Here is a 19,245-nt window from a genome sequence, read left to right as displayed (position 1 = left end):
CGGATACTTCAGACTTACCAGCACCTTGCAAAGTGGTGTAAATCCCTGAAAATGATGAAAAATTGTTAAGGAAACAGCCCCAAGCAAATTCGCCAAAATTGGTTAGGTGGCTGGAAATAAAAATTTCTGAGGACAACCGCCTAACAGTGGAGTTTCAGACCTGCAACAGCGATAAAATGGTCTAAAAAATGCACAAAAAGCTCCATAAAACACCTCCGAATGCTAAATGTTTAAGTTGGAATTGGCTGGACAATAAAAACTGAAGTCTGAAAATTAATGGCAGCTATTAATGGAGGTCAAAATCTGAAGCAAACCTCAGATTTGAAGCGAATCAGCAGGTTGGAAATGATGGCAGCCAACAAGAATGCACAAAAATCACCAAAATATGGCACCAAATCACCTCCCAAGAAAAATTGAAAATTCCCCAAGTATGGCGCCAAACTGAAATCTGAAGATTGATGTCAATGGCAACCTTGATCTGCAGTAGCAAGGATGGCAGCAGTCTGAAAAATCGCCTAAGTTGAGGTTGGATACCCCAAACACAAAAAATTGCCTTCCTTAGCAAAAATCAAAATTTTCAAAATTCTGAAAAATGTTGTTAATGGCAGCAATCTGCAGCAATGAAGGCCTGAACAACAAGCAAAAATGGTGGAGGAAAAATCGCCCAAGTCTCCAATCATGAAATTGCCAATTTTTACCAAAAAATGCTAAAGTTTGAAAAAATCGCCAAACTTAGCAAAATCGAAATTCTGAAACTGGTCTTTAATGGCAGCCAAGAGGAATAGATCAACAAGCTAGAAAAAATGGAGGAAAATTAATCCTCAATCCCACACTTCACAAAAACGCCTTGCTAAAAAAATTCACCTAACTTGGAGAAAAATCGCTTTCATGGAGACACCTGGCAGATTTAATAATAAAATAATGTTGTCTCCTCTCATATACTTGCTTTCACCTCTCTCTTTCACCACACAAGCAATGTGGGATAAAACACTTGTATAAATACTTGCTTGGTGAAAACCTAACTTGCTTCTAGAAGGTTCAAATATTAAATGATTATTGCAAGTTATTAAATTTGCTTTTAAATTTTAAATAATCATTAATAATTATTTAAAAGCAATTAAAAATGGGGCTTATCTATTAAAATATTGCAAATTAAATCCAAAATAAGCCTCCAAGGGAAAATCAATATAGGTTGGGATTGAAAAATCCCTTTAAAAATCATTAAAATGCCAAAATTTGCCCTATAAGGGAAATTCGACCCATGCTTGGATAAAAATCCATGCTCAATTTCATCAAAATGCACACACAAAAAAACTCCCAAGGGAAAATCGATGTGAGTTTGGACAAAAATCCAGACAAAAATCCACTCTATTTGCACAAAATCACCCCCCAGGGAAAATTCGATATTAGTCTGGACAAAAATCCACACTCAAAACTCACTAATCTTGGAAAAAACCTCCCTGGTGGAATTTCGACCTCAGTCTGGATGAAAATCCGGACTCAAAACTCTTCAAAAATATTCCCAATGGAAAATCGATCCCTGTCTGGATGGAAATCTTGACAAAAATCCTTACAAATGCTCTCAGGGGAAATTCAATCCCTATCTGGATGGAAATCCGAACAAAAATCCTCACTTAGTTGTCACAAAAATCCTGGTGGAAAATCGACCCAAGTATGGAATTATCCTCGCACTCCAGTCCGCACTCCTGGTGGAAAATCGATGGCAGTTTGGATAATTCCTGACACTTAGCCAAATTTTAACACTTCCAGGGGAAATTCGAAGTCAGGTATGGATAAACAGTGGGGGAAAATAGTAGCCAGTATGGATTTCAGAGGAAACTCATATGTAGTATGGATTTTGAGTGGGGGAATGGGTTGGGTAGTCTGGAATGTGAAGGGAAAAGCACCTCTAGCATGGATTTTGACCCTTTAACCCTTGGCATATGAATTTCCCTTAGGATTTTATCATTTTGACCACTCAAAATCACTTAGAAACATTAAATTTACACTGGACTTAGACAAATTTTCCAAAAATATGAGTGAAACGCTAGGAAAATATTGGAATGAAGTGTGAAATCAACTTAAATAATACCTTAGGAGCGAGAAAACAACTCCAAAAGGTCTGTGAATATCTTGGCACTTTAAAATCACTGATGTGCATGTTTAAAAACACGTTAACGCTCAAATAGGTCTACACTTAGCAAAACTTACGATCATTAAAATATCAACTTTTGCAACTTGATCCTATAACTTCAAAAACCCTAGACGACACTATGCATGATCAAAACTCCGAGACTCGGGCACAGGAAACGCAAAATTGCCCACTAAGCAGCCAAAATCCTAACCTACCAACGTAGGAAGCCGACAAAGAGGGGGGTCCCCGTTAGCAATGGGGCGATGTGTGAAAAGGTCACAATAGTTCCTAAGGAAACCCATTCTGAAGATAATACAACAACGTTTCTGGCAAAGGTGAACAAACCAGTCATAGTCAAGCCACCTAAGCTAGCTAGAAAATTCTCTTTAATTCAGAGGGATAGTGCAGGGTTTAGGATAGTTCAGATAGCTGTGCCAAAGGAAGGAAAAACTTGGGACAATATTGCCTCGGAGGATTACAAGATTACTACTATAGAGTTGGGTAAGTCTACTTAGGACCAAGAAGTCCAGTCTTTTGACGACTCTTGCAACGCCCTCAAGGCAAGGCTAGCCCAGGAGAAGGAGAAAAGAAAGAAGGTTGAGGAAGAGAATCAACCATAGAAGAAATATGTTCTCCATTTAACCAGGCCACTCAACCATGAGATACCAATCACCCCTCCGTAGCCTCTTCAGCAAGAGTCAATGAAAGATTACGAGGACATGAAGGGCACATTCACGCAAGCTAAGGAATGGATTTCAGATGCTTCGGCACGTGCTGACATACTTGTAGAAAATTTAGTATCAGCACGAGTCGGCCTCTTCATTGGTCAGTCGAATTCATGACTTAGCTGCAAATTGGGAAGATGTTGAAAAAATTCAAGATGAAATACTTCCGCAATTGAAGGTTATCTGAGGTCTGTCAAAACGAAGTTTGGTGGATGTAGGTGTCATACAGGCTGGGGATAGATATGACTTTAACACCTGGTATTATGCTTTGGTCACCAGGATTGGTCCTGAAGAAATCCGAGACTAAGTGCTTTGAGACAGAGGAAACTGTCAGAGAAATTTTGAGTAAGGTGTTTCGTGTAGTATCAAAGGTCTGGAAGAAAGAGAGTATACGAGAAAAACACTTGCTGGTAGAGAACCTAAGAGCCAGAATTCAGTCAAGCTTTTTCAAAGACTCGGTGATGATTGATAAGGGCGATTTTTCAAGGATTGCAAGTTTTCTCTTCATTGACGAGAACTTTCTTGCCCAAGTAGTTGAGTGGGAAGGCATCCTTGCCACATGTACTGATGATGTGGACATCATCGACTTCCAGATTAGCAACTTGCCAAGTGTCACTATGGAGGAGGTTAGGCTCATCGTGTCCAGATACATTGAATCTGCAAAAGGGGAAATTGGACACTCACCTCAATGACAATAGCAGCTGTGCCACTTGTCACTTTCTCATTCTTTCAAACTAATAGAGTTTTGGGAAACCCTAATTAGGGTTTGTAACTTTCGATCTAGGCCCTTGATCACTGTTTGATCTCGGCCATTCATTATTTTTCTAAAAACTATATAAGGCTACCTCCTCTCATTTGGAGGGTGTGAGGTTTTTGACATATTGTTGCGTGAAGGTCATTTTCAAATAATATATTGCATGTGCGTTTTCTCTCAAGGCTTTGTAATATCTGTTGTTTGAATGATTAGCATGGTTTCAATTTCCTCAACACATTAGTTAAAATTAATTTAGATTTGCTTTCATGTTGTTAGAATGGAATGAAGGATTTGATAAGTGTTAATTGATGGTGTATCTCTGCTCATACTTTTGGTGAATGGATGATTTCCATCTCACTGTGCAAAGTTAGTCAAAGCCTATCCTTTGTGCATGCCAACATTTCGATCATAAGCACAACCCGTCGAAGATTGCACCCGCTTTGTGTAGTTGTCCTCAGTGTGGTGAAGCAAAGTGTGGTTTCTTGAGAGAACCTAGTTAATACCGTCTTCGGAATTTGTAGGATTAGATCAGCTTTCTTAACCCTATCCCTTTTTCCTTTTTTTGAAAGTCTAAATCCCAGAAAATCCGAAAAAAAAGAGAGCTTAAAATTGCTAAATTCGTCTAAGTCCAGAAGCTTAAAAGACACTTGTTAACGTAAGTCCCCCTTGAGATTTTCAGCATACACTACCCAAGTAGCTATTTCATTAAAGTCGCTTGTTCGCACATATAGACCTTGGAAACAGTAGTGATTTTTCAGGAGAGGATAGAATACCTTAGGGTATCTTATTCTAATGTTTGGGAGATGATAAAACAGACACCAACAGGTTCCTCCTCACCGGTGATTGCTTCAAGTGGTATCAAAGTGAAGTTTCGTTCCAGAGGTTGCGTGTCTTGAATTTTTGTTGTAGTGTGGCGAATTGCGGATCCGACCTGCAATTGCAGAGGACTAGCGTGAATCAATGGCGCGAAGAGAAACTAGGAATGGTGGAGCGCGTGGGAATGTAGACCCTGCTGTGATGAAGATGTTGCGAGGAATAGGAGCTAGGTTAGAAGCCGTGTAGACAGCCCAGAGAAGAGGCCGACATATTGAAGATGTAAGCGAAGATGAAGGAGAAGAAGCCTCGACAGATCAAGTAAATCTACCGGCAATTGATCCAGATGAAGAAAGGTTTTTAAGGAATTTGAGTAGGGCGAACACTAAACCTCGTTTTACCCCACCAGAATATGATGGGAAGTTAGATTCAAATGAATTGATGGATTGGATCTCGGAGATGGAGAAGTATTTTGATTTTGAAAACACTGCAGAAGAAAGGAAGGTGAAATATGCCTATACCCGATTGAAAGGTCATGCATCTCTTTGGTGGGAGCATTTGCAAGTTGATAGACAAAGAAGAGGTAAAGAAAAGATTAAGACATAGGATCGGATGATTGCTAAGTTGAAATCAAAGTTTGTCTCAACGAATTATCAAGTGGATTTGTTCCGAAAATTGGAGAACCTGAGACAAAAGGAATCTAATGTGAAGGAATACACCAAAGCATTTTACAAGTTGAACATCAGATCTAGACATGTTGATGATGGAGTTGAACAAATTGCGAGTTATCTGAACGGATTACAAATGTCTATACAAGATGAACTCAGTATGATCAAATTGGAGAGTGTTGAAGAGGCTTACCTGTATGCACTAAAGGCTGAAGAAAAATTGAACAAAAGACATAAGCAAAGGCAGAGAGGTAGAGGTGGAAGGTTTACCGAAGGAAGATTTCAAGGAGGAAGAGGATATATCGGAGGAAGCAGAACCGGTATAGATCAGAACAGGGACAAGGAAGTGAGCAAAGAAGGTAATTCATATCGGAAGGATGATAGAAATTTCTACCGGAAATGAGAACTTTGGAAGACAAGACAAGAGGACATTTAGAGGAACTTGTTTTAAGTGTGGAGAAGGACACCGTGCATTTGAATGTAAGAAGACCGAGGCTACCAGAAGAGGAGCAGTGGTGGAAGAAAACCCTACCGGATCAGACAATAAACCGGAAGATGGAGAATTGCTGATGATGAGGAGAGCTTTGTGTCATACCGGAGGAGATGAAGAACCCTTGCAGAGGAAGAATCTATTCAAGATCAGATGTAAGGTATCCGGTAAGTGTTGTAAAGTTGTTATTGATAGTGGTAGTTTAGATAATCTTGTTTCAGAGGAGATGGTGAATAAGTTGAAATTGGAGAGATTGAAACACCCCAAGCCTTATCAAATAGCATGGATTCAGGATGAACATAAGTTGTAAGTGAACAGTGTCTGGTAATATTAAAAATTGGGAATTATCATGATGAAGTTTTGTGTGATATTATGCCTATGGATATTTGTCATCTTTTATTGGGAAGTACTTGGCAGTTTGATAGACAGGCAATACATGATGGGAGGAAGAATAGATACACTATTGTGGCCAATGGGATGAAGCAAACCTTGTTACCTTTGGAGGAACCTTTGAAGAGTGAAGTCTATACAAATACCAGAATTTGTCTAGTGGATGGAAGAAAATTCATGGATGGACTGAGACATGAGAATGTGTGTTTTGCCTTAATTCCTAAGAAGACTGAGGGACCGGAACTGGAAGAAGAGCACCCAAAAGAGACAAGAGATTTGTTGTTAGAATATGAGGACATCATTTCAGATAATGTACTTGATGGATTGCCACCTGTTAGAAGTATTAGTTATTGCATGGACTTGGTTCCCAGAGCCAGTTTGCCTAACAAAGCTGTACACCAGTTGACATCAACAGAGAATGAAGAACTGAATAGACAAGTGTAGGAGCTGTTGAAGAAAGGTTTGATCAGGGAGAGTCTGAGCCCTTGTGCAGTACCAGCAGTATTAGCAACACAAGTTGGCGAGTTGGCAACGCAAGAAAGAATATTCCAAGTTATGACGCACAACTCAGGGCATTAAAGGAAATTTCCATGTTGCAACTCAACTATGAAGGCGAGACCTGTTTGCATGGCGTCTTGGAGAGGAAAGTATGACGCATCATTAAAACTATTGCCAAAATTAACCTTTGTCTACTTAGCAACATGATGGAGGAATTCTATATAAACGTGCAAATGCAATTCATTTCTCACGTGCGAATTTGGAGAAAAGGTTAAAGTTGGAGAGAAGAAGCAAGAGTCAGGCTTGAAGAATTTTTTATTCCTTCTTCAGAAGTTGATCATGGAGGAATGGTAGAGTCAAGTAAAGTAGTGGCTATTTCCAGACAGGCACAGATCAAGGTTGAGATGAAAGGATTCCTTCCGCAATCCAAAATGGTGTCTAGGTGGAAAGAAATCAGCGACACAAATTTAGGGACTTTCAATTTGGCTTCTTTCCGGATCAAGACGTTTGGGACAACTGGCTGGACATAATCCATCACCTATGACTGCCAGGATTGTTAAAAGCGGAATTGTTGTAGCGGCAGGTTTCCCTTCATTTATTCAATGTCTGGAGTTGATCCTAGAATGCGCGAAACACTACAACCCAGAGAGAAGAATTATTTCAGCAAAGAATGGCAAGCTTTTGGCCAACTCAACTCCAGAGGCTATTGGCGAAACCTTTGGGAATCCATCACATCATTCTATGACTTATAGGACTATGGAGAGAGCTAAGGCAATATATGATGCAGGTCCTGACTGATGTGCCAAAATTGTCAACAAGAGTTGGTTGCAGAAGCTGAGGCCTCACATCTCCAAGATGCCCAAGCAACTTACCATTTTTGAATTCAAGCAAGAGTATGTGGACTTGATGATGATGTTGAGTAGAATTATGGGGTGTTCACATACCATCAATTTTGAGAAGTGGATGTTCTTCTTCATTGGCGAAGTCATGAATGCCAACGGACTAGTGGATTGGGCTAGGTTAATCAGCCACTATGTGCACAAACAACTTAAAGATCTAAAGGAAAAGAAGACCCACTCCTCCTATAGGAGCTCTTATGTGATTTATTCACTTGCAAGGATGGGTGGCTTCGATAGTTTTCCAGGAAATGGGCCCATGGGATGTAGACCAACATAGCTGAAAGTCCATGAGTCTTATCCTCAGCTACACCTACACAATACTAGTTCATTCAAGTTGGCAAATGATACCTTTACCATGTATTTAACCAAGTTGATGCAAAATTAACTTCATACAAGAGTTGTCACCTGAAGCTAGGGCATTGGTGTAGAAGTTTGAAGCCATGTTCTTGCAGTTTCCAAAGTTTACTCTTATCATGACACATGAATTTTCCTACCAGCCATATAAGCTGCCAAGATATCCATCAGAAAAGTTGGTATTGTTGCAACTTATGGGACAGTTGACAGCATACGATCGATTGCAGAAAAAGAAAAGAAAGTTGTCCATCGAATTCCCTATCGTCCTTGGTGACTATGCAGAATTGTGTCCCAACTTGGCAGTAGTTGTAGAGGAATTGGCATTCTACCATTTACCATTCTACACATCCAAGTCTTGCTACAATCTATATCGTAAAATCAGGAAAGTTGTTGGAGTGAAGTTTTTTGCACAAGTTTCACCTAGAAGATTTTTGGGCTAGTGTTGGGAATGACCTTGAGGTCAGAAAGAGAATGTTTTGCAGACTGTCCCTCAACATGACTAGGATTGGTGAAATAGTACAAGTTCCGAATTAGGCAAAAGAAGATACAAACGTGGTGCAACCGGAGTGTGGAAAGATTAGGGACCAACCCATCCAATTGTCGAATTGGTCAGAACCTGAGGTTGATGACTTAGACATTTTAGCTAGGTCAGTTCTAAAGTTCACCGGGCAATGGGTTGATCGGCATGTGTGGGCGCTGAAGGAAAATAATGTTAGCTTGAGCTACCAGTTAATGGGAAATTTGGATTCCCGCAGTGAGGCTACAAAAGGATTGTCACAGGTTGAAGCTGAAGAAGGAGAAATTCAGCAAGGAAAAGCTGGACCTAGTGAAGGAAAGAGGCTCAGCCAAGTAGCTAACCAGAAATTCAGCCAGCTATTCAGCAGGAAGTCCAATAGGAGGAACCACAGCAGAAAAGAGCAAGGGTGGAAGAAGCCCAATCCCCAGCTAGTTCTTCCAGTGTATGAGAAGTGGAAATATTTGCACAAGGAACTTCGGGAAATCAGCCTCAAGATAACGCACTTGTGCAGGATGTTCTTAGCATCAGCGCTGCACATAGGCCTACTTAGCCAGGAGAGCAGAGGCAAGAACTTCCTCCCCATTCAGAGGAACCATGCCAGGATAGTCTCGTTGAAACAATCCTTGGAGAGATGGAGGAGGTTTCACAAGAGCAGGAACATACGAAAATTCAGGATCAGTCGACAACTGCGCGAGATTAACAGATTAAGGAAAGAACTAGAGAGGGAAGTAGATCCAGTACAAGAGTTGGAAGAACTTTTGAAGAGAATGGATACACCCACAGAGAAGAAGGTCGCTCGGAAGTTCTCCAAGGTCATAAGAGATGAGTCTGGATCTCGAACTCTTTGCATATAGCTAAGCCTGCAGTAGATAAGGATAGGAATGAGATCACGCCAGATGACTATGTAATCAGAGAAGTTGATTTGGAGCGTGCTTCCATAGTGTAGGTGATGAAAGACTTTGAAGGGTCATTCTTGGCCATGACAGAAAAGATGCAAAAGATGAAGGCAAAGTGCAAAAGGTTAAAGAGTGAAAACAGGGCCTTGTGGGAGTATATTAAGAGTTTCAAACACCCATTCAGGGAAGAGGATCCATCCTTTATTCCTCCTCTTCCTAAGGAGTCCATTAATGATGCTAAAGAGGTTAGGAAAATTGCTCAATATTCCAAGGAGTGGATAGAGGATGTTTGCACTGCAGTCGGAAAATTCATTGATGACCTGACTAAACACCATTTCAGATTTGTTGCCCTCTTGAACCAGCTGGAAGTTGTGGATGGTGCATGGGAAGATGTTTACATTTATCAGCACTTGACCATTCCACGACTTAGAGCCTTGATGAAAGTCCTGAAGCAAACACTGGCTGACGGGAAGGTGATTCGGGAGAATGAAGTTTATGACTTCCCGCAGTGGTTTTGTGTTGTTTGCAGTGGAAGGGAAGCCTTTGAGAGATTCAACATGGAGTCTTTAGCTTTGAAAGACTCAATCAAGAGGGTACAAGAGGAAATCATCAGTGTAGTTGAGGCCTTGTTTGCAAAAAGGCTGGATGAGGGCGAAGTAACTGTGAATTTCCTAAGGACTCAATTGCATGAGTTCTTGTTTGTGGGATTGTTTTCCAATGCCCACTTTGAAAATTTTTCTTCCTTTTCTAGCACTATGTAGACGACAAAGGAAATGGTAGCAGAATAGGAAAGTTTTCTATCCAAGAGTGAAAAAGAAATTGCTTTGATGGAGTCCCGGATAGAGAGTGTGCCAAGTGTCTCCGTAGGAGAACTAGAGGTCGTCATCACCAAATTCATTGCGTATGTCATAAATGATCGAGATAATGGTTGTCCATTTTTGGACGAGGATCTTTTGACTGAGTGACATAGTGGCATACTTATTGCTGGAATATTTTGGCCAAGTGGTAGGCGGGTCAACACATGAAGAATTAGTGGGGCATCTTTTTCATGTAGCTGCCACATTTATGATATTATGACAAATTCCTTTTGCATGTAGCCATCGTGTGTGAGGATGGTGGAGCATTTAAAGCATTATGGACGATTTTGCATGAGGGAATATTCATTGCATGTTAGGCAAATTTAGTAGATAATGGTGCATTTAATGCATTTTGATGCAAATTGTAATAAGCTGGAATTAATTGTCTGTGGACATTTATTGTAGATTCCCACCTTCTTGCATCATGTGTGGGGAATTTTTTTGGGAAAACATAATTACGGTTTGCATGTAGCCATGGCATGAAGCCTATATAAAGGGGTGGCCTCCCTCATTTGTAAGGGAGGAGAAATTGAGTATGAGATTGTTGCGATAGGGTGTTGAAGTAGTAACTTAATACATTGTTCAATTTGATGGTGTGTTACTTGTTTTGTTTTGGCAACTTGCATGGTCTTGCTCTATTCACTTAGATTAGATTTGCTTTCAAATTGTTAGATGAACGGGATTGATGAGATTGTTTATAGTGCAAAACCCTGCTCATACCTTTTGTTAGTAGCTGATTATTGCTAACTTTGCAAGGTTAGTCTGGGCCTTTTATAAGTGGAAATTTAACTTCAATCATCGGGTGGACATTGTTTGTTGATGGTGTTCATTGGTGTTCTGAAAACAGTTCGTACAGCCTTTGAAGATTGTACTACCTCTGTGTAGTTGTCTCCTAGTGGCAAAGCAGAGTGTAGTTTGGTTTCACTTGAGCAATCCCTGTCTCCTTGTTCTTAGATTTAGATTAGGTTAGAATAGCGTTTCTAAACCCTTCATGTTTACTTTCTGCATGTTTAAATACAAAAAATCCTAAAAACTAGCCCTTCATTGCTAAATCATTCACGAGCAAATTCCTTGAAAGTTGTGAAAATTGTCAATTCTTCTTTGAGTGTACGTAAGGCCCCTTGGATTACCATTATATCACATTGACCAACTGAGTCACGTCCATTGCATAAAGGAACCTTGGAGTCGATTGTCTGAACTTTCCACAATCTTAGCCTACAATCGCACTTTGATCAAGAGTGCAAGGTGACCGTTAGTAACTTTATTCTGTGTTTGACGCTTCCATAAAAAACATGTCAACAGGTCCCCATTTGGAATAAGGTGATGTGTGATTAGGTCACAACACACTCCTACCTCCCACCCTAAGCTAAAAGAAGTAAAAACACTTATAATACTTTTTTACTTTTGGAAGCATCTAGAATACATCACAAGAGGTTTTGAATTGACTCGAAACCTTCACAACACTATAGAATTTAGTGCCTGAAGACACGATGACTACAAAGTGGGTTCACAATACCACCTAATATGACTCCAAGACTCACTAGATTCATTTTAAACCCAAAATTTGACTTCCTACAATCATTTTACCATTTCCACATTTGAGCATTAAATTAAATCATATTGCCTTCATGCTTGGTACCAACATTGAGTCACATAACTAAATATAATTCTATTACCTTTCCATTCAATTTACAATCTCACTTTGAGAGAGGTTGAAGAATAAATATTACAATTACATTTGCTTAGGACTCAAACATCCTTGATTATACAAATTGCTTTAAAAGAAACTATCTAAAGTACATAAAGAAATGATGGATAGATGAGTCCAATGCCACTTTTTCAAACATCATCCCTCTAGTCCCCAACGCTGGTTTCCATCCACCCTACCATGTTATACCCATAGGTTAACCCGACTGTGCTAGGAGATAGTCACACGACCCAATCACATACACACAAGACACGTGAGGAGAAGGGCATACATGCACACAAGACATGGAGAATATACAACATCCAAGTATGTAATAAAGTCAACACTGACATAGAAAAGAACAATTCATCTTTTAGGTGCTACTCAAACTAAACTAGGACTATATGCTAGAGAGCTAGTTAGAGAGTGTCATCACGTATGCTCGTATGGATGACATCACATGGAATCAAGTACTCCTCTCATACAGATGGGATATTTGATCTTACAAGTCCAATGGCCATGAGTGGGCATGCGTTCCGCCCTCATCCTTAAGTCTTTACTAGCACTCAAGGCATGAGGGTAGGCATCCATTATTTTGGTTAATTTATTTATTCATGTTTCATTAGTTTTCACTTGATTAAATGACTCCCCACTCTTGATGAAGCCTACAAGCCACTTTGGGTAGGAGACACATTGATGCCACTTCCATACCCTCTCTAATACTTAAATCCTAAGCTCATCACATTCTCCAACAAATATGGCACAAAAACCAATATAATACATAATTTCACATTTTTACAACATTTTCCACAGCATTGATCCAATGGATCCTATTAAACAAGACACAAAGTACACCTTTGTTTCCACATTATAATTCTTCATATTTCATTTTCAATTCTCAATTTTTTCCACTTTGCAAAAATTCCAAAACCCAAGAAATTCATCAAAACTCCATTAAAATAGCTTGAAATTCACCAAAGATTGAAATTGTTGAAATCAAAGTTCTAAAGATACCCTTTGGTAGAGAAAGTGCCCAACACCCATTTCCAAATATAAAGTTCAACATTTAATCATTTCCTAGAAATTTCGGCATTCCTACAGCATTTTTGGGAAAATTCTCAAGAAAATTTCAACATAAATAATCTATAGCAAGCATGGGAGGCTTATAGCACTCCACTAATCCTAATTCAACATTATGAAATGAGAAAGAATGAGCAAAGGAAAAGAATCAAGCAAAATATTTTATTATTAGCAAAAAATTGAAATGACGAGTTCTCCAAGCACAATCCATGGAGACTTGAATGCACGTACAAGCAACATCCCTTCCCAACTGCCTTCCTAATGCATTCAATTTCATCCAATTTCGTTTCCAATTGCTCTCCCAATCCACAAATCATTTTTTCTCTCAAAAGAAGGTTTTGCACAAGACAATTTTCTCCCAAATGCAAAGTATCCAAATGAACTAGTCTTTTTCCCTATTTACCCAATTCCTATTCTCACTTTTTGAAAATAAAAAGGTAATGCATTCCCTTTTATTTTTCCAATTGATTATAATTAATCCTAATTTCCCCCAAAACCTAGATAAACATTTTATTAGAGTTCTAGGACTCGCCTGGACTTGCCAGGACTCGGCAAGTCTTGAACCGAGTGACCCTGGGTGAGTCTTAGGGGCCCGGACTCAGGCTTGCCAATATCAGCATATTTAATCTTGATAGAAAAATGAACAAGATTTGTTTTCCAAAAGATTATACATATTTATAATCTGATAATCTTTGTAGTCGATATGTATAATCTTCATAGAAAAATGAACAAGATTTGTTTTCCAAAAGTTAGTAGGAGATGAAAAATAGATGTTTCTTAAGCTCTTGTTTGATACACCTTGCATCTAGGTAAAGCTCTAGGGGTAGGCATTTTTGTTTTATATATTATAAGTTATACCATTAAGAAAACAACCAATTGGTAAGATAATCAAGCTTATGGGTTTTTAAATCTATAATTCCAAAGCCTGGATTCTTGGCTAAGTCTGTTGAAGCAAAGATACATTTTTGTTATAAAAAATAACTTCATGTAGGCCTATAATAAGTATAAAATGCAAGAATGACTATAACTTTCCCGTCATGGTATTTAAAAGATTGGTTAGTGCAAGAAACTTCGAACATTTTCTTGAACATAATTTGGACACTTATCAAATTGACAGATGCCTTTGATCAAATAGGTTGAATGCTGGAAAATAAGTCATAATGTTTTCTCTTCAGGCAATTATGATCCTAATGTGCAAGGAAAATCAATAGTGGATGTTCCAGAACCCAGATACATTATCTTAAAAGCACTATAGTTACACTATTTTATACTGAATGGAAAGATAATGAGCCAACATGTTTCACAAATGTTGTGTTGCAGCCATCTGAGAGTTTAGATGCCATTATGATTGTATTAATTAATATTGCTGTCAACAGATTTTGAGTATTTGTAACGAACTCACGTTTGGAGCTGAGAGTGGTGGGCTGGATTACTTGCAATGATTTTCTAGTTCATTGTTTTCTCAATCAGGTAAGCTCTTTAGGCCTCTATGATGAATGATACCTACGTTGGTGGTTCTTTTGATCAAACAGGAAACTATTGCAGTCTTCTAGTGTAGATATATTAAATTGTAAAATAAGTCCATTCTGTGGAAAGGAATTGTTGAATGTGTCAATGGTACTGTGTGTATGTATAAGTCTATAGACACATTCTTATTTTATTGCAATTTCAAGTGGTTTGAGTTTCTACCATCATGTTTTATGGTTTTCTTTTTCAACACAGATAAGATCATTGAAACATACAAGGGCTTCTTAGCACAATACTGCATTAAGCTATACATTTCTTCTCGATTTGGAGATAATTAATATTTCTTCTCTACCAGACACGTGTTCTGTCACTAACCTTTTAGACTTGCTGAAAATATTTTTTCCGTAAGTAGTAATTTAGTGTTTGAGTAAACTTATATATATTTGTGCAGCATGTTTTTGAAAATAACAGTGTAAGTTTATTTTGCCTCAACACTTTTGATCACAGTAAGTCATTGTAAAATTACACAGTTATTTTCAGACACATAATATGCTAATTACTGTGGAGTTTGGTAAAAGAAAAATAATGTCAATGATGTATTATGTTCATCTAGCAACATGCTGAACAACAAATGCAGGAAGTGTTTTCTTAACATAACATATCCAAATGGAAACATCTCGCATGATGTTGAACTGTTCTTCAGGATTATCTGCTCGACTGTCTTCTAGATGCTACAGGAAAAGTTAAAATAATTGGTATTGGACTCTCTTTGGGAGCTCAGAGTCAATCTTGTGTGGTACAGAAGTTGCAAGCAACAATTATCTACACTCTTCTTTTGGTTAGAGTACAGCTTTTGAAAATATTGGAGAGTCAAAAAATATTTTGCAGAACGAACAAGGGATGGCCTACACACAAGCAGCAGCAGACAGCTTTGATAATGAACACGTGGCTGATCTCGTCTTATTCCAAGTACATGGGAGGTTTATGTTTGAGGTACTATTCTCTGAACATCCATAGAATTCTATTGCAACAATAGAGATGAAAACTTGGAAACCAAACGATCTCAAAAATCTTACTTCTGACTACTGAGATCAAAGCAAGTGAGAAGCTTTTTCATGCTCACTGTGTAGGATATGCCAGGCCTCATGTTTGCCATTGTTACAAGATTTGCAGGTTACCGTCCAAATCGATTTGTTCAAAACATTTTAGAAACTTTCAAGCAAATGCAATGACATGCATGAAGCCAAATTCTGCAATCTTTGCAACCTTTTATAATACAAGAGCTTTCAAATGTGCTATGGACGTCCAACAAAGTATAATAGAAGTTAGAATTTTTGTTAGATATTAATATATTATGGTTGGAATGCCTTGGTCGACATGCATGTGCAACATGAAAGTGTAGATAGACAATGCGAACTGTTTTTTGAAATGCCTTGAAAGAAAAATTCATAGTTGCAGGAATATAGACAAATAGATTGGTTGAAAAGGCTATAAAAACTTCGAAGGAAATGCAATCAGCAGACCTTTAAGGCCGATTCAACAATATTGCCAGTCGCCTCCTTGTCTGTGCCAAATATGGTCAGGCTATGGACATCCATTAAAACCCCTCGAGAATGTGCATGCATAATGTAGGGTCATAGACAATGCAGCCGAAGTGTCTACATAATGCCTTGCAAAGATGCCATCTAAATCGATGAAATGAAATGATTGCGAGATATGTGCAAAATGGATTTTTTAAATACACCTCGGAGACATTCAAGCAAATGTGACAGGTGGGGATGTGGTCGAGTTGGTTGCAAAGACCAGAATTCTCAGGCATGCACATCTGTTGTAAAAACCTTTGAAGATTTCAGGAAATGGTAGCACTCTAATTTGGAAGGACAGACAAGCATATGCACAAAATGCACCTATTGAAAAAGCTTTTGAATATTTAGGGTTATGTAGTGGACAACCCTCAAAGAGATGTTATCTCATTAAATGAATGGGAACTTCAAATAGGTTGTGAATGTCCATCTAATGTGTGGAGGATAAAGATCCGTGATGACAAGAGAAATAATCTTGATGATAAGAGAATATATGCTCTTATTGTTGATGGAAATTTTACTGATGTTGGACAAATTATTGTGACATCCTTTTGTGGAAATAGCTGAAAACTTAAGCAAGCTATGAGTTACAAGGTTGAATAGATAATTGGATATGGTGAGACATTAGCCATTATAAAGGTCTTGTAAGGAAAATGATTTAGAAGCCATGAATGACCAATAGTGTACCAAATGGATCATCCCAATGTGCAACATTAAAGAATTTGTAATGTCCCTTTCTCAGTGATGTGCATTCAGTGGTCCATTGGCCTATTCTGGAGACCCATAGGCTATTTGGAAAGGATAATTAGGGTTTCCAACTTTTGTGGAGTTCTGCATGAGCTTTTCAGGGTTTGTCAGGAGGGAATTCTTCAGCTCTGCTTGTGGTTTCCTTTTGGGTTTTCCATGAACTCCAGGGTGGCATAACATGCATTTGATTCTTTGGTGAAGTCAGAACTTACTATTTTTAGTAAGTTAGGGTTTGGCTGTTTGGTTGATGCAGTTCTATTGAGCTTTCCAAGCTCTTTCTCTGGGTGCGAAGATTATATTTTTCGTAGCAGTATTTCTTGACTTACTATTTTTAGTAAGTGGCTGTGTTGAGCATTTCTATTTTTAGCAGTTGTGGACAAGGTCCTGACTCAGCACAGTTCAGTGGTCTTCATTGCACAACTTCATCCTTGATTTTGGTATTAATCAGTATTGGAGTTATAAGTTATTTAATTAAATATTAATTCCTTATCCTAAGATTTGATATTTAATTATTTTTATTACTGATTAATTGTGTTATGGAGCAACTTAGCAAAAATATCTATCTGCCAGCAATATTGTTATTTTCTTAAGTCAGTGGCATTAAGAAGGTGGCGTTAAGAAAGATAAAATATTTCACGTTTATATTATTTTATATCGCAAAGTTGTCACCTAGGAAAAAGTTCGAACTTTGCCTAGGGAGTTTGGGAAAATTAACGCCATGTCTAGGGGAGGCTATGACATGAAATGAAATTGAATTTCAATTGTTTTGGGTGCCATTTGCATTTGAATTTCAGAGGGAAAAATCTATAAATACAGGTTCTTCGCCTCTCATTTGGTATCTTATGAAATTGCATTGTTATGTTGTCAGTTTGGTGATTGAAAATCTGAGCTTCGAAGTGTGGCTTCCTAGCTAAGTCTCAGTTTCGTACTTGGAAGAGAGTACCTAGCTGTGTTCTTGTATTTCCAGTGCTGTTAGAGAGCGTTTTGCTGAGTGTGAAGTGTTTTGTGTGGATTTTGGAGTGTTTTCTTGCTGCTGGTCGTGGAGTTGCTGAAACCATATTTTGCTCATACCTCTTGACCAAGTGATTCCTTCATTCTGAGTATTGGCTCTATCAAAACGTGGCATGGAGGCAATATAGTTTGCAATTTTATAGCCGTTGATTTGAAGAATTGGATTTTTAGTTGCAAATCGTACCTTTCAGCCGGGCTGTACCATTCTAGGGGTGCATTGGGATGCGTGCTGCTGTTTTGAGGCGATTGGACTGCAGGTTTTGTGTTCATGTTTCATCGTCCAGGTTATATCTTTCATTCGCATTTGATTTGGTGCGTTGCCGACTTCATTTAAGTGGGTTACGATCATTTTGGTGTTGCCGGTTGAGACTAGTTATGCTTGTTTGACTTTAGATTTTTGGTACAGCAGCGGTAGCACGATTTGAGTTAATTTGTTAGTTGTTTCTTGCTGTAATCTGCATTGGATATCATCTCTAATCTTCTCTTTCTAAATTGTAAGGTTAAGTAGTAGTACTACTAACCATTTCTGGAGGTTGCTTGCCCACTGCATAAGTGGAAGAGGCTGGTTTAGCCGCCTTCTTGTTCTGTAATTCAGTTATGAAGTTCAGTCCTCCCTCTGAGTAAGTGGTTGAGTGATTTCATGATTGTAATGGTCCTCCCGCTGAATAAGCGGTGGAGTTGAACTTTTGTTTGATTCAGTCCTCCCGCTGAAACATTGTGGTTGAGTGATTTGTGTCTTGGTGAGTTGTTCTCTTGGCTGGTTTACCGCCAAGTTTCTAGTTTACCTGCTGGATAAGCGGAAGGGGTTGGCTTGCCGCCCATTATTGTATTAAGATTTTCAGTTGGTTTATGGTGCTAACAATCCCCAGAACACAATATGTTCTCACCTTCCCAGATTGGGCTCTCGGTGAACAAAAGGTGGAAGGGTTCCTTCCAGTTATTTTGGATTATTTCTCTAACCTTAACGAGTTACTATGTTTGCTTTGTAAATCTTATTGCTAAATCAAAAAAAAAATTATTGGGGATATTACAGAATTGCATGTGTTATTCTGCTTCTAAAGATGATGGATTTTGCCACAATCTAGTACTTAGGGACACAAAGCCATAAATATTTTTTATCAATCCTCAGACATATCATCTCAAATTATATGACATTGGAAGTGCAAATGTTATTTTTGAAGGAAAAGCTTCAGTTGACAAGCTAGCGGAAGCAACAATTATTAAAATAAAGGGAATAGATATCATTGGGAATTAATGTACACTACATGAACCTATTCACTAAAAGAGAACCCTCATCTACTCAGATCTACCTATGGTTGTGGAATACAAGATTGTAGATATAGGTAGTATAATATAACAAAGGCATGATTAACATTCAAACATCATCTTATCTAGAAGGTGATCCTATTAATACTAATGATGCACTCTTGGTGGGTGGTACAATTTTGGATGGTCGAAATAAAATTGTGGATTATCTTGTCAAAAAATTGGGTTTTAATATGGAACATTCATCTTCACTTGTGAGAATGGTACTTATGAATCAGCTATCAACCTATAGATGCAAGGATTCCAAAGCAGTGCAAGTGACATGCAATATATTTTACAATGGCAAAAGCTTTACAAAGGCAATTGACAGATACACAAGGTGGCAATGAAGAATGTCTAGCTAATTTAA

The 19,245-nt window shown here is 38.4% G+C and overlaps 1 long non-coding RNA gene across 2 annotated transcripts in view; it reads left to right on the top strand.

The window, feature by feature from the left end:
- Positions 1-19,245, top strand: part of LOC131040023 (uncharacterized) — a 126,853-nt gene that overhangs the window by 68,216 nt on the left and 39,392 nt on the right. For both annotated transcript variants that reach the window (XR_009358584.1, XR_009104755.2), the window contains exon 2: positions 14,139-14,232. This is a non-coding gene — a long non-coding RNA (uncharacterized LOC131040023). The remainder of the gene's footprint in view (positions 1-14,138; positions 14,233-19,245) is intronic.

Source organism: Cryptomeria japonica, chromosome 7, assembly GCF_030272615.1.
Source record: "Cryptomeria japonica chromosome 7, Sugi_1.0, whole genome shotgun sequence".
Lineage (NCBI taxonomy): Eukaryota > Viridiplantae > Streptophyta > Pinopsida > Cupressales > Cupressaceae > Cryptomeria > Cryptomeria japonica.
Note: the sequence above shows the minus strand (reverse complement) of the source record. Positions and strands in the feature narration are given on the sequence as shown.